At 41.7% G+C, this 22,392-nt stretch overlaps 1 protein-coding gene across 2 annotated transcripts in view; it reads right to left on the bottom strand.

Moving 5' to 3' along the window:
- The window catches only part of si:dkey-171c9.3 (uncharacterized), a 56,096-nt gene extending 42,772 nt beyond the window's left edge, over nucleotides 1–13,324 (bottom strand). Inside the window, exon 1 of one of the 2 annotated variants that reach the window (XM_063060754.1) lies at nucleotides 13,221–13,324. The gene's annotated coding sequence lies outside the window, so the exon portion shown is untranslated. Of the gene's footprint in view, nucleotides 1–9,627; nucleotides 9,718–13,220 lie in introns of those variants that run through there. The other variant, XM_063060755.1, reaches the window with a different exon arrangement.
- Between the last annotated feature and the right edge of the window lie 9,068 nt (nucleotides 13,325–22,392).

Here is a 22,392-nt window from a genome sequence, read left to right as displayed (position 1 = left end):
AGAGAACTTCGTGGAGTCTTGGGGCTGTGTGATAACTCACAAGTGTAATCTTCTCTATCCTGTACTATAAAATGGGATTAAGACGGTGCCTCAGAAGTTCCACATTTCCTGATATTACAGCGATAACCACAGGAAGATCATGCAGGAAATTCAAAAACAGCCTTGCTCACACAGAGCTCAACATGTTGTTTCCGAAGTTCAAAGTGAATTTATTATCAAAGTATGTATATGACAGTATAGACACAAGAGGTATTGCAGGTGCCCGAGATGTCGACTGTTTATTCCCATCCATAGATGCTGCCTGACCTGCTGAGCTCTTCCTACACATTTTGTGTATACGTAAATACAGCCCTGAGATTCATTTTCTTGTGGGCATTCACAGTAAGTACAAGAAACACAATAGGACCAAATAAAGACTCCACCCAACAGAATGGACAAACAACCAATGTGCAAAAGACAACAAACTGCAACTACAAAAAGAAAAAAAAGAAATAATAATAAAAAAGGAAATAAACAAGAGATACCGAGAACCTGAGATAAAGAGGCCTTCAAAGGGAGTCCATAGGTTGTGGGAAAAATGTAGTGATGGTTGAGTGAAGTTATTCCCTCTGGTTCAAGGGATTGAGGGTTGAGGGGTAATAACTGTTCCTGAACTTGGTGGTGTGAGTCCTGAGGTTCCTGTACCTTCTTCCTGATGGCGGCAGTGAGAAGAGAGCATGCCTTGGGTGGTGGGGGTCATTGATGATGGATGCTGCTTTCCTGCGACAGCATTCCATGTAAATATGGTCAATGGTGGCGAGGGCTTTACCCATGATGGACTATACTATGACCATTACTTTTCGTGGGCTTTTCCGTTCAAGCGTATTAATATTGGCACACCCACCCGTGATGCAACCAGTCAATATGCTCTCTGCCCACATCTATAGAAGTTCATCAAAGTTTTAAATAGCATGCTAAACCTTCGCAAACTTCTAAGAAAGTAGAGGCACTGCCATGTCTTCTTCATAATGGCACTTACATGTTAGACCCAGAACAGATCCAGTGAATGATTTTGTGTTCTGTTGACTTAATTTGTCATAGATACTCTGAGTAGGTGGGGAGAGAATGGAAACAGGAACAATGGAAATAGATCTACCTCATGCATGCACAAACCTGCATTTAGCCAAGATCACTATGTTATCTGAAAGAATGGGATTGGATTTGTCTTTCCCATTGGACCCGCTCCAAATTCAATTGCGCTTTGAACTGGATCCAATTGAAGAAAAGTCACATAACTTTAGCTGAGACCTGATTCTTTACAAAGATGGATTTCAGAAGCTATAGAGTTAGACCCATCAACTATTTACTTCAGGGTTTGGCTGAATCTCAAAATAGTTTTTTGGACTTCTCCAAAAGAATCCATAGAAGGACAAATATTTTACCATCCTACAATTCCAGTTCTAATTAGGAGAATAATAAAACAAAAGGTTTAACTTACTGCCACTACCTTAAAATACTCTACTAGCCCAATTTCTAAGTTAAGAATGCGTCAGGCAGGCAACTTCATAGGCCCAAGTATTTTCAGGCGAGGACACATAGAAAAGTGAAGAAAGATGGAGACCAGGAATCTCTAGCTGGGATAGGATCAAGTGTGCAACCTCCAGGCCAGCTATAACAAGGAGAAAAAAGATGACTACACTGATTACTCAACTATTCTGACATCAAGCTTCCATATTATATCAGCTCACTTCTTCTTACTGAAGACGACAGACAATTAATACAATACCAGGATCCCAAACAAGAGACAATCTGCAGATGCAGGAAATTAAAGTAATATACGCATAATACTGGAGGAACTCAGCAAGCCAAGCAGTATCTATGGAAAAGAGTAAACATTTTGGGGCAAACCCCTTCATCTGGACTGGAAAAAGAAGATGAGAATTCAGAGTAAGAAGTGGGGGGGGGCGGGAGGAAGAAGTACAAGATATTAGGTGATAGGTGAAACCAGGAGAGGGGGAGGTGTGAGGTAAAGAGCTGAGAAGTTGATTGGTGAAAGAGATAAAGGGCTGGAGAAGGGGGAATCTGATAGGAGAGGACAAAAGGCCATGGAAGAAAGGGAAGGGGGAGGAGCACCAGAGGGAGGTGATGGGCTGGTAAGGAGGTAAGGTGAGAGAGGGAAATAGGAATGGGGAATAGTGAAGTGGGGGGGTGGTCCATTTGCTGAAGTTTGAGAAATCAATGTTCATACAGTCAGGTGGGAGGTTACCCAGATGGAATACAAGATGTTGCTCCTCCAGCTCAAGTGTGGCCTCATCGCAGCAGCAGAGGAGGCCATAGACTGACATGTCAGAATGGGAATGGGAAGAAGAATTGAAATGGGTGGCTACCAGGAGATCCTGCTTCTTCTGGAGGGTGGGGCATAGGTGCTCGGTGAAGTGGTCTCCCAATCCACGTTGGATCTCACTGATATACAGGAGTCGACACTGGGAGCACCTGATACAGTAGATGACCCCAACAGACTCACGGGTGAAATGCTACCTCACCTAGAAGGACAGATGGGAGACATGAATGGTGCATTACCAGGATGCTTAGGTTTTCAGAACTTGCAAATATTTGTAATTTTAAATTGTCTCATCCTGGATGTTATGATTATAAGACCATAAGACAAAGGAGCAGAAGTCAGCCATTCGGCCCATCAAGTCTGCTCCGCCATTTTATCATGAGCTGATCCATTCTCCCATTTAGTCCCACTCCCCCGCCTTCTCACTATAACCGTTGATGTCCTAGCTACTTAGATACCTATCAATCTCTGCCTTAAATACAACCAATGACTTGGCCTCCCGTGGCAACAAATTCCATAGATTCACCACCCTCTGGCTAAAAAAATTTCTTCGTATCTCTGCTCTGAATGGGCGCCCTTCAATCCTTAAGTCATGCCCTCTCGTACTAGACTCCCCCATCACGGGAAACAACTTTGCCACATCCACTCCGTCCATGCCGTTCAATATTTGAAATGTTTCTATGAGGACCCCCCCCATTCTTCTAAACTCCAAGGAACACAGTCCAAGAGCGGACAAACGTTCCTCATATGTTAAACCCTCTCATTCCCGGAATCATTCCAGTGAATCTTCTCTGTACCATCTCCAACGTCAGCACATCCTTTCTTAAATAAGGAGACCAAAACTGCCCACAGTACTCCAAGTGAGGTCTCACCAGCGCCTTATAGAGCCTCAACATCACATCCCTGCTCCTATACTCTATTCCTCTAGAAATGAATGCCAACATTGCATTCGCCTTCTTCACCACCGACTCAACCTGGAGGTTAACCTTAAGGGTATCCCGCACAAGGACTCCCAAGTCCTGTTGCGTCTCAGAACTTTGAATTCTTTCCCCACTTAAATAATAGTCTGCCCGTTTATTTCTTCTGCCGAAGTGCATAACCATACACTTTCCAACATTGTATTTCATTTGCCATTTCTTTGCCCATTCTTCCAGTCTATCCAAGTCTCTCTGCAGACTCTCTGTTTCCTCAGCACTACCGGCCCATCCACCTATCTTTGTATCATCAGCAAACTTAGCCACAAAGCCATCTACTCCATAATTCAAATTGTTGATGTACAATGTAAAAAGAAGTGGCCCCAACACGGACCCCTGTGGAACACCACTGGTAACCGGCAGCCAACCAGAATAGGATCTCTTCATTCCCACTCTGTTTCCTGCGAATCAGCCAACGCTCTATCCACGTATGTAACTTTCCCGTAATTCCATGGGCTCTTATCTTGTTAAGTAGCCTCATGTGTGGCACCTTGTCAAAGGCCTTCTGAAAATCCAAATATACAATATCCACTGCATCTCCCTTGTCTAGCCTACTTGTAATTTCCTCAAAAATTATAATAGATTTGTCAAGCAGGATTTTCCTTTAAGGAATCCATGCTGAGTTCTGCCTATCTTGTCATATGCCTCCAGGTACTCCGTAACCTCATCCTTGACAATCGACTCCAACAACTTCCCAACCACCGATGTCAAGCTAACAGGTCTATAATTTCCTTTTTGCTTCCTTGCCCCCTTCTTAAATAGCAGAGTAACATTTACAATCTTCCAGTCCTCCGGAACCATGCCAGAATCTATCAACTTTTGAAAGATCATCACTAATGCCTCCACAATCTCCACAGCTACTTCCTTCAGAACAGGTGGGTGCATTCCATCTGGTCCAGGAGATTTATCTACCTTTAGACTATTCAGCTTCCTGAGTACTTTCTCTGTCGTAATTGTGACTGCGCACACTTCTCTTCCCTGACACCCTTGAGTGTCTGGTATACTGCTGATGTCTTCCTCAGTGAAGACTGATGCAAAATACTCATTTAGTTCCTCCGCCATCTCTTTATCTCCCAATACAATTTCTCCAGCATCATTTTCTATCAGTCCTATATCTACTCTTACCTGTCTTTTACTCTTTATATACTTGAAAAAGCTTTTAATATCCTCTTTGCTATTAATATATATTTAAGATCCTACCTAAACTGTGAGAGGAATTTTAAAATATCTTTGCTAAATCATGGACAAGAAAAAGAACAAACTGTAGAAGAGTAATACTTTAAATAATGGTAATTTGCAAAAGGTCATTGAGCATGTTCAGTTCTGGAAGGGAATGCAGTTTAAACTACATACATACATGTCACAATAAGAATAGATAAGCACCAAGAGACCATGAGACCCCTTGAACCCCTTGAGTTTGCTCCAACTTTTCATCATGGTTGATCCCATATGCCTCTCAATCCTATTTTCCTGCCTTCTCCCTGTAACCTTTCACATCCTGATTAATCAAGAATCTTATCAACCACTGCCTTAAATACACCCAACAACCTGGCCTCTGCAGATGCCTGGGGCAATGAATTTCATAGATTCACCACCCTCCTCATCTCCTTTCTGAAAGGATGCCCCTCTATTCTGAGGCTGTGTCACCATAGGAAACATCTTCTCCACATCCACTATGTCGAAGCCTTACAATATTTGATAGGTTTCAGTGAGACCCCCCCCCCTCATTTTTCTGAATTCCCATGAGTACAGGACCAGATCCATCAAACACTCCTCATATGATAAGCATTTCAATCCTGAAATCATTTTCATGAAGCTTCCTTGAAACTTCTCCAATGTCAGCACATCCTTTCTTAGGAAAGAGGCCCAAAACTGCTCACTATACTTATACTATATTCTATCTGCCACTTCTTTGCCCATTCTTCTAATCTGTCTAAGTCCCTCTGCTTCCTCAGAACCATCTGCCCCTCCACCCATCTTTGTATCATCTGCAAACTTGGCCACAAAGCCATGAATTCCATCATCCAAATCATTGACATATAACATAAAAGTAAGTGGCTGAAACGTAGACTCTTGTGGAACACCACTAGTCACTGACAGCCTACCAGAAAAGGGTCCATTTATTCCCACCCTTTGCCTCCTGCCAATCAGCCAATGCTCTATCCATGCTAGTATCTTCCCTGTAAAACCGTTGGATCTTATCTTGTTAATCAGTCTCATGTATGGCACCTTGTCAAAGGAATTTCTGAAAATCCAAGTACACAACATCCATTGATTCTCCTTTGTCTATCCTGTTTGTTATTTCCTCACTGAATTCTAACAGATTGTCTGGCAAGATTTTCCTTTAAGGAAACCACTCTCACTTTGGCCTACTTTATCACATGCTTCCAAGTAACCCTAAACCACATCCTTAACAATCGAGTCCATCATCTTCCCAACCACCGAGGTCGGGCTAACTGTCATATAAATGTCCTTTCTTCTGCTTCTCTCCCTCCTCGAAGAGCGGAGTGATATTTGCAATTTTCCAGTCATCTGGAACAACTGCAGTATTGTGTTTTTTTTCTTCCTTTTCAAGGTTCTTTTGAAGACCCACTGGAGTTACACACTGACATTGGTTCTTTGCGGAAATGGGACACACTCTCAGGGCCTCACGACCAGCCAATTTTTGATATGCCAAGGATGCGACCTGCAAGACGAATGCACCTTCAGGGTGCCGAATTTTCATGGCTCTGGAGGCAGGTGGATTCAAGGCCAGTGCCACCTCCGCCAGATTGTAAGCAGCGAGCTGGCTGCTGGCTGTGTCACCAGAGAGCCGAGTTCTTTGGGCACAGAGATTCGAAGAAGTGATGCAACAGACTTTTAACATAACAAAGTGAGTTGCTTTGTTATGTCTCCCCTCTCGCTGTGAAAGGGGGACACCCCTTTTTCCCTTATTAGGGAGAGAGAGCCTGTGGTGTGTTGAATACCGGGTGACTGAGTAGTTTTTGGGGTACTGCAAGTCTGTGTATTTATTGATGCTTTGCTGCACACTTGAGTGCTCGGTGGGGGGTGCCGATGCTTTTTTTCTGGTGGGGAAGGGAGGCTCATTGTAATGCTGCTGCTTATGCATGGGAGGGGGGAGTTGGTGGAGGAGCTTTGGGGTTCTAACATTCATTCTTTGAGGCACTCTGTTCTCATGTGTGTTGGCAAAGAAGAAGAATTTCAGGATGTATATTGTGTACATTTCTCTGACATTAAATGTACCTATTGAAGATCATTATTAATGCCTCCACAATCTCTTCAGCTACGTCTTTCAGAACATTGGGATGCCATCCATCTGGTCCAGGTGACTTATCTACTTTCACACCTATTACTAGTGAGGAGGTGCTTGAGAAGCTGAAAGGTTCTATTAAGGTTGCACTTACCTCTGGCCCCAGGCACTCTCAAACATCCGGCATACTGTTAATGTTTTCTACATGAAGACTGATGCAAAATACTTATTCAGTTCACCTGCCATTTCCTTATCTCCCATTACTACCTCTCCACTGTCATTTTCCAGCAATCCAATATCTACTCTCACCTCTGTCTGTCATGGTCCCTTCTGGCAATCCCCCACCTTGCCACTTGCTTCAAGAATTGGGCCTCAATCACCTCATTCAGATTCCATTCATTCCCAGGTTCCACTAACTACACACACCTGCTTCCCATCAGAAACGGCAGGATAAAAACCGTGTGACCACAGCAAGAAGCTGCCAGTTTGTTGGTCAACTCTTGTGAGAGTAAACCTTGTTTCCTATTCCTGAGGACTGTTAGCTCTAAGCTTTGCATCGTCTCCTGGATATCGGCTCCCTATTCGCGGTGGTGCTACGCCTAACGACTCTGCCTCAGCATCTGCGTCCAGCACTTGGGTTCGTCCCCAGCCACATCCTTGCAACACTCTTTTACTCTTTATATATCTGAAAAACTTCTTGGTATCCTGTTGAGACCCACGTGGTTAGTAGATTTTAAGATCATTTAAAGTTTGTGAAGGACAGAGGCGGACAAGAGTGCAAGAAGACTACAAGCATTTGATACTCAAGATAGCAAAGACATACATAAGGGCTTCAGTAATGGGGGTTGAGTCAGGAGGGCACCAAATAATAGACGAGAAGTAACGTTCATTGTGATAAACAACTGGATACACAGCTCTGTTTATGAGGCAATGCAATATTGACCCATCCCTCGCAATCTCCTGGGAAGATTCATGTTCTTGTCAGCTGATCATTCACTAGGATGCTTTTAAATAGTATAGCTAATTAACACTCATGAATAGCTCACATAAGCTGCTGAAAGTACACCAACAGCCTGGAATCAAAGGGGACATACAAGAGAATGATGTATGGCGGTCAAGATCACTTTGTGTTTCGTTTCCAAGCACAAAGCCCTTTGTTAACCTCAACCAATGTTGGGACAGGAACATGGGTAACAACAATTAGGATTTTAATTTACACCATGTTTTTCAGTCTGATTAAAAGGTCAGCATTTCCATAACACATTGCAGGAATTTGTTTTTCCAAGCTAGAGGGAAGCAAAACCAAATACAACTGAGTAAATGGATACACAGAGGCATGCATGAAATAATATATATAAATCATTCACATAATGCATACAGGAGATTCAAAGCATATGTGTACAAACAAGCATACGTGTACAAACATAGAAGACACACAACCCTAGGAACATAAGATTTAGCCCTTTGGTCTGTCATGCCCGATTTTCTCCCCCGATGCCATTTTCCAGCACCATTGCTGTATCCACTGATTTCTTTCACATCAAGAAATCTATTAATCTGTTTAGAATGAATTCAGTGACCAAACCTTCACTGCTCTCTGGGAAGAGAATTCTAACTTTCTGCACTGAAGTCAAGTCTCTTCATTGCTATCCTGAATTGCACATCCCTTATCCTGAAACTGGGACCTCTGGTCCCAGACTCTTAAACCAGGGGCAACAATTTCCCTGCATCCATTGGATCTCTCTGGTAGTTAAACAGCCTTGCCTAACATGCAGTGCAAACTAACCAGTTACAGAGAGATGAGATTCTACAAAAGTAAATAGAACCATAGAACATTACAGCACAGAAACAGGCCCTTTGGCCCTTCCTGGCTGTGCCGAACCATTTTTCTGCCTCGTCCCACTGACCTGCACCTGGACCATATCCTTCCATACACCTCTCATCCATGTACCTGTCCAAGTTTTTAAATGTTAAAAGTGAGCCCGCATTTACCACTTCATCTGGCAGCTCATTCCACACTCCCACCACTCTCTGTGTGAAGCCCCCCCCCATGTTCCCTTGAAACTTTTTCCCCTTCGCCCTTAACCCATGTCCTCTGATTTTTTTCTCCCCCAGCCTCAGTGGAAAAAGCCTGCTTGCATTCACTCTATCTATACCCATCATAATTTTATATACCTCTATCAAATCTCCCCTCATTCTTCTATGCTCCAGGGAATAAAGTCATAACCTATTCAACCTTTCTCTGTAACTCAGTTTCTGAAGTCCCAGCAACATCCTTGTAAACCTTCTCTGCACTCTTTCAACCTTATTAATATATCTCCTGTAATTTGGTGACCAAAACTGCACACAATACTCCAAATACGAGAATATCAATATTAATACAAGAATTTGAGGTTAAAGACCCTAGCCTTGCTAATTCTTCAGGATAAAAGGTTATACTAGCACCTCCATCCTCCCACAAGCAGAGGAACCATTCGATCAGTGATTCCCCAGACTTCATTTAAACCGGACAGCCATCTCAGATAGCTCCTTATCATTATACTTCTTGTACTCGAGAGTCTGTACTCCCGGCTGCCCATGGACATTTTTCTAAGAAGTCACCACAGCAGGCCGAGCCTGCAATGGTTCTGGGGCAAAAGCAGTTTCCCCCTCACCAAAGGACCCATTATCATTATCATCATACCATATATCCCCATCCCAGGTGTCTGGGTCTCCCCTGGATAGCAATATCGATCTTATCTTCATGGGATCGGGGGGGTATAATTCTGGCAGTGGGCCGCCTCCTGATGTTTAATTTGCACTAGCCTACATGCCATCTTAATTCCCTTCTCCTCAGCTTCCTGTGCCCTATTCTGACTGGTCCTCACCACCTCAATCATTACTGAGCACCTCTCCTTCATAGCATTCATTCATACCGTGCACAATTCTGATTTGATGGAGACAGTATAGTTCTGGTTTACTCCCCATCTCCTCATCCAATAAATTTCCCATTCTTGGAGCCTGTCTGGTGAATCTCTGCTGCACTTCCATTAGAAAAAGTACATTTATTTTAGGCAAGGAGACAAAAAAAAGTAAATCCATACCTGCTTTTCTCAATCCCACCATTTTTCAGTTTGTTTGGTTGCTAAATCCTTCATGACAAAAGGCATGCACAGAATCTCAGTGGCTGAGTGTAGTATCCTGTTTTCAAATGGAAATTCTGGCTGCCTCATTATAGAAAAATTGCAAGAGGCTTTATTTACTTTTCATTGAAATGTCAAATTATTTTGAATTACTATCTCCATGTGCTATGCATACAAGAGACCATCATAAAGGAAATCAGACTTCCACATTTCATGTCTATTAACCTTGCCAATGAAAGCCAGATTATAGCTTGGAAAGGATAGAGATCAGGTAAGAAGTAATATCATGTTTCAACCTAGGAATATCATACTGCTACAAAAGTCTGCTGAAAAACTTCAGTAATCTCAACAAACAATGCATTCGGACTTTTGTTTCCTTATTTATTCATCTGTCTTGGTTATTAGTAAACTATTTTATTGTTACTGGCTATGAAAATAGCCATGAAGGAATGAAGTGAACAGGTATTGCCCTATAAAGTGGTTGGCTGCACAATGGTTCAGCTCACTTGCCTACTGATGAACATTGTAGCAGTTTGTTTGGTTTTCTTTTGTTCCTCTCTGCACTTTGTGGCACGACGGCAACAAGACAGAGTTGCCAGCTCGACACTCAACCTAGAAGGGATGAAAAGCGTGCAAGGAGCCAGCCAGATTTGAACCTGGGACCGCTGATCTCGAAGTCCAGTGCGGATGCCACTGCACCACTGGCCAGATGTAGTAGTAAAGTTATGCCGAAAAGCCCTAAGATGATAGCCCAATATAAACACGGGGCTTTTCCATTCCGGCGTGAATTGTGATGGAACATCAGCTATGAGGAGAACAACAGAGGATTTGGGGAATGAAACAGAAACAAATAAGGTAGGTGAACATGGAGGGGGATAGCAAGTGGAATTCAGTATGGAAAATGCAAGGTCATCCACTTTGGTAGGAAGACTATAAGTATGGACTTTATATAAATGGTGAGAGATTGCAAAATGTTCATGTCCTGAATTGCTGAAAATTAACATACAATTTCAACAAGCAGTCAGGACAGCTTTACATAAAGTATTTAAGTACTAGAGTAAAAACATTGTGCTCCAATTATATAGAGCCCTTGTGAGACCACATCTGCAATATTGTACTCTGGTCTCCTATCTGAGAAAAGATATACTTGCACTAAATGCTGGAGGAAATCTGCAGGCTAGGCAGCATCTATGGAGAAGAGTAAACAATTGACATTTCCGGCCGAGAGCCTTCATCAGGACAGTCCGAAGGGTTTCAGCCCGAAACATCAACTGTTTACTCTTTTCCATAAATGCTGCCTGGCCTGCTGAGTTCCTCCAGCATGTTGTCTGTGATTTCCAGTTTCTGCAGATTTTCCCTTGTAGGATATATTTGCAGCAAAGGGAATACAACAAAAGGTTCATCAGGTTATTTTATGTGATAGCAGACTTGCCTTGCGAGGAGAAATTAAGTAGACTGGGTATATACATCATGGATTACAAAAGATTGAGGTTATCCTGTAGAAAATTACGAGAATTGATAGAGTAGTTGAGGAGATGGATTTTCACTTGGGTGAGGTGTCTATAACCAGCAGTCACACATTCTCAAAATAATGGTTGGCCATTCAAGGTAGAGGTGAGGAGAAAATTCTTCAGCCAGAGACTCTTGCAGGCTCAGTAAATAGTATGTTCAAATTAGAGTTTAACAGATGTGGGATTGGTGTAAGAAAGTGGCACTGTAGTGAAAGATTAGTTGTGAATAATGAAGCAGGCACTGGGAACTAAACAGCCTATATTAATTTCTACTACCAATGTTCTTTTGGCTTATTCAACGTGGCAACAGTGACATAACTTCTAGAATATCAGTGTGCTAACATGTCTTTACACTTCAGTATTATGCAATAAGATTTTTTAACAACCTATATTGACCCATTTTAAATTGAGCAAGAAAGTTTAGTTATAGCATTAATAGATATGATAATTACAATATTCACGTCATGATTGCTGTCTATAAGAGGAGAGATGTTTTGATATATTTTGTAACATTGTAAAAATATTCATAAATATTGTTCTTCAACATTTCCATAGATATTGCAAAACCATGTTGGTACTTTCATTGCAGGATCAGACTGGGAGAATATTTGTAACCTTAAGCATAAAAAAAATCTTACCCCTACTTTGTTTTAGTAACTGCTTTACACCTTGTAACCTAACAGAATGGAATTACAAAGTTCATATTACCAACCAAAAATATAGCACCAAGATCAGTGCTGGAATTTACTTTAAGAAAGTAAAGTTTAAAAAAGGTGATGTTGAAAAATGATCAAAATTCTAATTATGCCACAGATGTCAAACAGCACATTTTCAATTAGCTATCAGTTCAATGAAGAAGAGCCCCAACACTCAATTATCTAAATGCCTATTGTATTCTATGGAGTTGGTTTGTAACCATATCCGTCTTCACGACTTTGGGTGCAGCAAGATATTTCAAAATCTTCCATGTTCCTGGTTGATGTGGTAAGTTGAGCAATTACTTTGAACGTTATGGACAGCTATCATGTTGTTAACTGTTTATTATAAGACAATAAATATTATATGACATTAGCCTATCAAATCTTAACCTTATTTAAAATATTTGTTCTTGCTTTAGATGAAATAACAGGCAAACATCATACAAGTTGCATTCAAGAAAAAATTACAGTTTCTCATTTTTAAAATGATTTCCTTCCTGTGCATATGAGTAATTTTTTCAATCAAATTTATAATTAAAAACTTGTTTCGATGTTATCATTTTAAACTAATATACATTTTAAATGGTTTCCCCTCGGTTTTTTTAAATGATAAAGAATAATTTTGGTTAACATTATGAATGTTATAATGTTGCTTAACATAAGTACTTTCAAAGTAGATTTTACTTATTATTGCGCATAATTAAAGTAATTCTCCTTTCTTCAATTTTTGTTCCGATCTATATATTGTAAGAGATTGTTATCTACTACCCTTCATACAGTTATCCAATTACTGGATTAACTGTTTGCACATGGCATACACTTATCCCTCTGAACTACGAGTTTTATTGATAACATGATTTTCCCAAGTTTTTAAATTAAATTAAATAGATTGTTCAATCGTTAGAATGAGCGTGGAAAAAAATTACTAATATTAACTTTGGAAGAGAAAAAAAATTGTTAAAAAGCTTTAATGCAAACAGTTAAGGGAGATACAAGAGCGTGATTCGTGCCTCAAGGCAATTATTTAATGATATAACACATCCGCCGTCTCACAGCAGAAATTTCTTTTAACACCTGCTTACTCGGCTAGGATGGAGTTTGGCAGCACACTCTTCATGCTCGTGGTAAATGCAAGTCTGTCCCAGTAGAAAGACAAGGCGACAATTATACACGAAATTAATTCCAGAATAGGAATGTTAATAATATAGTTTACAAATTATGATTTTACATTAGTTAAAACGGTATTTATATTATCGTAGGATAAGAACCACAGAAATCATCAATTCATCTTTGAAACCCCATCAATACTCAGCGAGTGTTCTTATAAACGGCGGGCGCCTCTTACCTTTGTAGCTCTGGTACCTTTAAGTAAGATTTCAACTGTTGACTAAACTTTTGGTTAAATTGTATGACGGTGCTGCACAGAGCTGCTGAATTTTCGGCGTTTCGTCAATGCTGATTGACAACCAGTTCCTGGGTTTATTTCGCGATTGACAACTGGCCAATTTGCGATTGGTGCTGTGACAGTCACGATCACCAATGGGAGTAGTGCTGAGATGGGATCAACAGCATTGGAACCGCCTTCCTTCAAATTGACATCTGTGGTGTATCAAAACGGAACTGGTCGGTTTAATTTGAGCACAAAATGTTGGACATGTTTTGCTTCAAAATACTCCAGAGATCGGTATGGCTTTTAAATGGATAACATATTTCCTGTCTGTTCTTAGTGATTCGTTAGTGCAGAGCCATATCAACACAAAGACTCAAATAAGGAACTACTGATATTAGCAATATATTGGTAAATGGAGAAAGAACAGAAACTCCTTTTTAAGCCTACTTTGAATAACAAGAGTATGAGAGATTGTCCATCAAGCTTGAATCACAAATGCTGAACTTGTACCTCAGTATCTTGAGTGCCTCAAATCTATTGATCTAAATCGGTAACTCACTTGAGTATATAATATATGTTTTGCAATGCTCTGAATGAAGATATTTTGTTTTGACACCTGCCTGCCCAGCCTCCTTATTCTGAAAAAGAAAAAATAGTAAGGTCTCTTGAGTGTGTTCTCTCTTTCAAAAACAAAGCTGGTGAGTCACTTTATCCATTTTCCGGACCCATTTCTTTCTCTGGTGTATCAAAGACTCCAATAGCACTGCTACCAGAATTTGTAAATGTTATCACCTTTGCTACTATATTCCATCCTATTCTCAAATATATGTAATTGGACCATTTCTGACATTTCTCTCCCATTTCTGAATTCGCCCATGTCAACCTCAGGAGACAAACTATTCATTGACATTTATTATAAACCCACTGACTCTCACAACTACCTAGAATACACATCTTGGCTTTTTGGCTTGCGAAAGGATGTCTTCCGTTTCTCTGATACACCATCCATTCAGGGACAGCTGAAAAATGTCCCTTTTTCAGGAAATGCGACTTCTCTTCTGCTGTAGTCGATGGAGCTATCTCTTGCATTTCCTATTTTCCACATACAAGATAAAATAAGAACTAGGAGCATGAGTAGGTCGTCTGGCCCATTCAGCCTGCTCTGCCATTCAATAAGATCATGGCTGATCTGGCCATGGACTCATCTCCACCTACCTGCCTTTTCCCCATAACCCTCAATTCCCCTACTAGGCAAAAATCTATCCAACCCTGTCTTAAATACATTTACTGAGGTAGTCTCCACTGCTTCATTGTGCAGAGAATTCCGCAGATTCACCACCGTCTGGGAAAAGCAGTTCCTCCTCATCACCGTCCTAAGTGGAGCGTAGAAAAACAGGAGGGCTATGGGTAACCCTAGCTAATTTCTAAAGCAAGTACATGTTCAGTACAGCATTGTGGGCTGAAGGGCCTGTATTGTGCTGTAAGTTTTCTATGTTTCTAAATCTACTCCCCCAAATCTTGAGGCTATATCCCCTAGTTCTACTCTCAGCTATCAGTGGAAACAACTTTCCTGCCACTATCTTATCTAATCCTTTCATAATTTTATGTTCCTACAAGATCTCCTCTCATTCTTCCGAATTCCAGCAAGTACAGTTCCAGGCGACTCAATCTCTCCTCATAGTCTAACCTGGTGCAACTCCTCTGCACCACCTCCAAAGCCAGTATTTCCTTCACGTAAGGAGACCAGGACGGCACGTGGTACTCCAGATGTGGCCTCACGAGTACCCTGTACAATTGCAGCATAACCTCCCTGCTCTTAAATTCAATTCCTCTAGCAATGAAGGCCAACATCCCATTTGCCTTCTTGATAATCTGCTGCACCTGCAAACCAACCTTTTGTGATTCATGCACAAATACTTCTAAGTCCCTCTTCACAGCTTTTCCATTTTTCCTTCCAAGGTGGATGACCTCACATTTATCAACATTGTATTCCATCTGCCAGACACTTGCCCACTCACTTAACCTATCTATATCTCTCTGCAGACTCAGTGTATCGTCTGCACAGTTTGCTTTTCCACTCAATGTAGTATCATCAGCAAACTTAGATAGACTACACTTGGTCCCCTCTTCCAGATCATTAATGTATATTGTGAACAGTTGTGGGCCGAGCACCAACCCCTGTGGCACACTGCTCACCACTGATTGCCAACCACAGTAATATCCATGTATCCCAACTTTCTGCTTTCTATTAGTTAACCAATCCTCTACCCATGCTAATACATCACCCCCAACTCTATCCATCCTTTTCTTATGGATAAGTCTTTAATGCAGCACCATATCAAATGTCTTCTGGAAACCAAATAAATAACATCCATCTGTTCCCCTCTATCCATTGCACTCATTATATCCTCAAAGTTTGTCAAACAGGACCTGCTTTTGCTGAATCCATGCCACCTCTGCCTGATGGATCCATTTCTTTCTGGATGCCTCACTATTTCTTCTTTAATGATATCTTCAAGCATTTTCCCAACTACAGATGTTAAACTAACAGCCAAAAGTTACCTGCCTTTTGCCTACATCCTTTTTTGAACAGTGGTGTGACACTTGCCATCTTCCAATCCACCAGGACCTGCCCAGAGTCCAGAGAATTTTGGTAAATTATCACCAAAGTCTCATCTATAACTTCTGCCATTTCTTTCATTCCATCAGGACCAGTGGACTTATCCATCTTCAGGCCCAGAAGTATGCTCAGCATTACCTCTTTAATGATTGCAACCTTCCACACCCCTAGTCCTCCCCTTTCATCCTACTAATCTCTGCATCCAGCTCATTATCCTTCATCATTTCCACCAGATGCAATGAGATCTCACCACTAGCCCAACTCCTTTCCACATTCAACAGGGTCTCTCCTTCCATGGCACTCCACCCTGACCTCTGGTATGTTCCCCTGCAACCACAGGAGGTGTTACACTACCTCCTCCCTCACCACCATCCAAGAACCTAAGCAGAATTTCCAGATGAGGCTAAGATTCATATGCAGTCCCTCCAGCCTCATATACTGCATTTGGTTCTCCCAATGTCACTTCTTCTGCATTGTTGAGGCCAATGCACAAACTAGGTGACTGATTTGTACATCCCCTAAGCTCTGTCCATAATGGTCATCCTAAGCTTACAAACCCACATTATTTCCACACTTCATTTCACAATCCATCCCCACATCAAACTGCCTGTCCTTGACCATCTTCACTGCCCAGATGAAGCAAAAAAGTAAACTAGAGGAGCAAAATTACATGTTCTGCCTGGGTAGTCTACAATCCAATGGTATGAACAGTATATTTTCCAATTTCAGGTAACTTTTACATTTTGTGTCTCTTTCCTCCCCCTTTTCATAATGCTCCAGCACTCCCATTTTCCATGCTAACCTCACCCATCTTTCCTTTTATCCCAACTTCCCACACAAAATCTCCTCCACCAATTGGTTCCACCTGCTCTCCACTTTTCACTTAATAGTTCCCATTATCACATGTTTTACTTATCAGATTCCAGCACAGGAAGCCTTTGTGTTGCTGCTTATCACCCAGCAGCAGCTGTCTCCACACTCTCCCTCCCCTCCCCTCCCATCACTTGGCAACATTTTCCCATTTTCTTTCCTTGTTTGCTTCTATCTATCACCCATCTGCCTCTGGCTCCGTTCTCCAACCATCCCCCATCAGGGACATCTACCCATCATCATTAATTCATCCCCTGTCCACCAATCACCTACTGGCAGCTGTCCCACCCCTCCCCTGTCCTCATTATACTGGCTTTTTTCATTCATCACTCTCAGTCCTTTTTGGGGTCTTGACCCAAAACACTGACAATTCCATTCCCCAGGTTAAACTGCTGCTTGACATTCAGGATTAGTGGGAGAAGTCAGAGAGTGGTAGTAAATTGATGTTTGTCTGACTGAAGCCCTGCAACTAGTGATGTATTGCAGAGATCAGTGCTGTAACAACAACAAATACAGCATCGATCTCTGTATTACACCACTAGTCACAGGCCTTCATCCATATTAATCATTTAAAGTGTTAAACTGGATCAGTGAATTTGCAGTTGGACATATAATGGTCATCGAGGAAGGCTACTTAAAACATAGAAAATCTACAGCACATTACAGGCCCTTCAGCCCACAATGTCGTGCCAACCATGTAACCTGCTCCGGAAGCTGCCTAGAATTTCCCTACCGCATAGCCCTCTATTTTTCTAAGCTCCATGTACCTATCTAAGAGTCTCTTAAAAGACCCTGTTGTATCTGCCTCTATCACCTTTGCTGGCAGTGCATTCCATGCACCCACCACTCGCTGTGTGAAAAACTTACCTCTGACATTTCCCTTGTACCTACTTCCAAGCACCTTCAAACTATGCCCCCTTGTGTTAGTCATTTCAGCCCTGGGAAAAAGCCTCTGGCTATGCACACGATCAATGCCTCTTGTCATCTTATACACCTCTATCAGGTCACCTCTCGTCCTCTGTTGCTCCAATGAGAAAAGGCCAAGTTCACTTAATATATTCTCATAAGGCATGCTCTCCAATCCAGGCAACATCCTTGTACACCTCTGCACTCTCTCTATAGTATCCATATCCCTCCTGTAATGAGGTGACCAGAACTGAACACAGTACTCCAAGAGAGCTATTAAGGCTTGCAGAATGATCCTGATCAGCTGGAAAGTGGTGAGTGGAATTTAATGCACACAAGTGTGAGGTGTTGCACTTTGTGAGGACGAGTCAGGCTAAGACTTACACAGTGAATAACAGGGCTCTGAGATGTGCAGTAGAACAAAGGGACTTGGGAAAAGATCACAGGTAGATAGGGTTGTAAAGAGAGCTTTTAGCACATTGGCCTTCATAAATCGTCATTAAATACAGGAGTTAGGAAATTATGTTGGAGTTGTATAAGACATTGGTGAGACCAAATTTAGAACATTGTGTACAGTTACTGGTCACCTACCATCAAGAAAACATCACTAAGCTTAAAAAAGCATAGAAAAAATTTACAAGGACATTGCTGGGACTAGAGAATCTGAATTATAGGGAAAGGTTGAAATAGGTTTGGATGTGAAGTGCAGGAGAATGAGAGGAGATTTATCGAGGTATGCAACATTATGAGGGGGATAGATAGGGTGAATGCATGTAGGCTTCTCCCTCTCATGTTGGGTGAGACTAGAACTAGAAGTCGTAAGTTTAGATTGAAAGGTGAAGTCTGAGGGGAAACTTCTTCACTCAGAGGGTGGTACGAATATGGAATGAGTTGCCAGTGGAAGTGGTAAATGCAGGTTCATTTGTAACATTGAAGAGAAGTTTGGATTGCTACATGGAAGGGAGGAGTTTGGAGGGTTATGGTCCAGGTGCAGTTAGATGAGACTAGGCAGAATTTCGGGCTGACGTGGGCTGAATGGCCAGTTATTGTACTACAATATGACTGTGACACAGATGCTGCTGCGCCCATGGAGTTCCTCCAGTAGATTGTTTGTTGCTCCATATCTCTGGATTTCTTGTGTCCAAAAATCTATCAATTGATCAGTCTTGTATATCTTACTCTATACTGATGACAACACAGGATGTGTCCATTCAGTCAACTGGGTCTATGTCAGTTCCTGAGGAGAAGGTCCATCTGTCCCAATCTCCACTGCTTATTTCCTTCTTCCTCTGCAATTTAATGTTTCTGTAACACATACCATTCTTTTTACTATGACCTTATGCTAAGGGACAATTTACAGTAGCCAATTAACCTGCCATAATGTCCTTGGGATGTAAGAAGAAGCCTATGCCATCATGAAGAGTCCAAGCCTAATATGGTAAATATGCCCCCTACTTTGAGACCATGTTCTGTTGTTTCAGAACCAATCCACTTCTATTCAAAGGAAACAGCTTCCCAGTATCTAGCACTCATTCTTCTAAAACTCAAGTAGGTATGGACCCTTATATTAAGTCTTGGTCAAGGGAATCCAGCCCTTTTCACTTCCAAGGCAAGTTTGACCTTTCAATCCAATACAGCATTCTGATCTTACTAAAGTTTGGCTTGACAATGTAAAGGCAAGGTACACTGGCGGGAAGGACAGCAGAGCAGCAGTGGCTGGAGTTTATGCGAGAGGTGAGGAAGATACAAGACCGGTATATTCCAAAAAAGAAGAAATTTTCGAATGGAAAAAAGATGCAACCGTGGCTGACAAGAGAAGTCAAAGCCAAAGTTAAAGCAAAGGAGAGGGCATACAAGGAAGCAAAAATTAGTGGGAAGACAGAGGATTGGGAAGTTTTTAAAAGCTTACAAAAGGAAACTAAGAAGGTCATTAAGAGGGAAAATATTAACTATGAAAGGAAGCTAGCAAATAATATCAAAGAGGATACTAAAAGCTTTTTCAAGTATATAAAGAGTAAAAGACAGGTGAGAGCAGATATAGGACCAATAGAAAATGATGCTGGAGAAGTTGTAATGTGAGATAAGGAGATGGCGGAGGAACTGAACGAGTATTTTGCATCAGTCTTCACTGAGGAAGACAGCAGGATACCGGACACTCAAAGGTGGCAGGGAAGAGAAGTGTGTGCAGTCACAATTACGACAGAGCAAGTACTCAGGAAGCTGAATAGTCTAAAGGTAGATAAATCTCCTGGACTAGATGGAATGCACCCTCGTGTTCTGAAGGAAGTAGCTGTGGAGATTGCGGAGGCATTAGCGATGATATTTCAAAAGTCAATAGATTCTGGCATGGTTCTAGAGGACTGGAAGATTGCAAATGTCACTCCGCTATTTAAGAAGGGGGCAAGGAAGCAAAAAGGAAATTATAGACCTGTTAGCTTGACATTGGTGGTTGGGAAGTTATTGGAGTCGATTGTCAAGGATGAGGTTACGGAGTACCTGGAGGCATATGACAAGATAGGCAGAACTCAGCATGGATTCCTTAAAGGAAAATCCTGCTTGACAAATCTATTATAATTTTTGAGGAAATTACAAGTAGGCTAGACAAGGGAGATGCAGTGGATATTGTATATTTGGATTTTCAGAAGGCCTTTGACAAGGTGCCACACATGAGGCTACTTAACAAGATAAGAGCACATGGAATTACGGGGAAGTTACATACGTGGATAGAGCGTTGGCTGATTGGCAGGAAACAGAGAGTGGGAATAAAGGGATCCTATTCTGGTTGGCTGCCAGTTACCAGTGGTGTTCCACAGGGGTCCGTGTTGGGGCCACTTCTTTTTACATTGTACATCAACAATTTGGATTATGGAATAGATGGCTGTGTGGCTAAGTTTGCTGATGATACAAAGATAGGTGGAGGGGCCAGTAGTGCTGAGGAAACAGAGAGTCTGCAGAGAGACTTGGATAGATTGGAAGAATGGGCAAAGAAGTGGCAAATGAAATACAATGTTGGAGAGTGTGTGGTTATGCACTTTGGCAGAAGAAATAAACGGGCAGACTATTATTTTAATGGGGAGAGAATTCAAAGTTCTGAGATGCAATGGGACTTGGGAGTCCTCGTACAGGATACCCTTAAGGTTAACCTCCAGGTTGAGTCGGTGGTGAAGAAGGCGAATGCAATGTTGGCATTCATTTCTAGAGGAATAGAGTATAGGAGCAGGGATGTGATGTTGAGGCTCTATAAAGCACTGGTGAGACCTCACTTGGAGTACTGTGGGCAGTTTTGGTCTCCTTATTTAAGAAAGGATGTGCTGACATTGGAGAGGGTACAGAGAAGATTCACTAGAATGATTCTGGGAATGAGAGGGTTAACATATGAGGAACGTTTGTCCGCTCTTGGACTGTATTCCTTGGAGTTTAGAAGAATGAGGGGAGACCTCATAGAAACATTTCGAATGTTGAAAGGCATGGACAGAGTGGATGTGGCAAAGTTGTTTCCCATGATGGGGGAGTCTAGTACGAGAGGTCATGACTTAAGGATTGAAGGGCGCCCATTCAGAACAGAAATGCCAAGAAATTTTTTTAGTCAGAGGGTGGTGAATGTATGGAATTTGTTGCCACGGGCAGCAGTGGAGGCCAAGTCATTGGGTGTACTTAAGGCAGAGATTGATAGGTATCTGAGTAGCCAGGGCATCAAAGGTTATGGTGAGAAGTCAGGGGAGTGGGACTAAATGGGAGAATGGATCAGCTCATGATAAAATGGCGGAGTAGACTCAATGGGCCGAATGGCCAACTTCTGCTCCTTTGCCTTATGGCTTCATTACTCCACTCCTTTGTAATGAAGGCTAGAATACCGTGCCATTTCCAAACCATTAACTTAACAACTTGTTAACTTTCAGGTTTCTTTTTAATATTCAAGGATGCCTTGCATCCTCTCAAGTGTTATTGTTTTCCCTATTTAAATATATTGCTTTCAGCTCTGAACAACAACAATGCTGGAAACACTCAGTAAATCAGGCAAAAGAGAATTAACATTTCAGGCAAGAAACTCTTTGTATTCAAATATTAAGTTTATTTCCCTTTCCACAAATATTTCCTGTCTGCTGTGTGTTTCAGGCATATTTTGGCTTTGTTTTTTTTTAAAATTTCTGGGCATTTATTTGTTGCTGCTTTCTATTCTACCTGGCAACATGAATTCTGCCACACTATTCTCCACATCTTAGGTTCTTGGTCTCCTTGGTACCTTTCATCTGCCTCCAATTGCTGCCTGTAGTTTGCTATAGGATAATATACAAGATCAGAATCAGAATCAGGTTTAACATCACCGGCGTATGTTATGAAATGTGTTATTTTTGTGGCAGCAGTACAATGCAATACACTATAATAAAAACTGAATTACAGTATGCATATATAAATAGTTAAATTAAATAAGTAGTGAGGTAGTGTTCGTGGGTTCAAAGTCCATTCAGAAATCTGATGGTAGAGGGGAAAATAATGTTCCTGACTCACTGAGTGTGTGCCTTCAGGCTCCTGTACCTCCTTCCTGATGGTAGCAACAAGAAGAGGGCACGTCCTGGGTGATGAGGGTATTTAATGTTGGATGCTGCCTTTTTGAGGCATCGCTCCTTAAAGATGCTAGATTCTACAGAGGCTTGTGCTCATGATGAACTGAGTTCACAACATTTTGCAGCTTCTTTCAGTCCTGTGCAGTAGCTCCCCCACCTCCCCCCC

Source organism: Mobula hypostoma, chromosome 10, assembly GCF_963921235.1.
Source record: "Mobula hypostoma chromosome 10, sMobHyp1.1, whole genome shotgun sequence".
NCBI lineage: Eukaryota > Metazoa > Chordata > Chondrichthyes > Myliobatiformes > Myliobatidae > Mobula > Mobula hypostoma.
The sequence above is the reverse complement of the archived record's forward strand: the minus strand, read 5'-3'. Positions and strand labels throughout refer to the sequence as shown.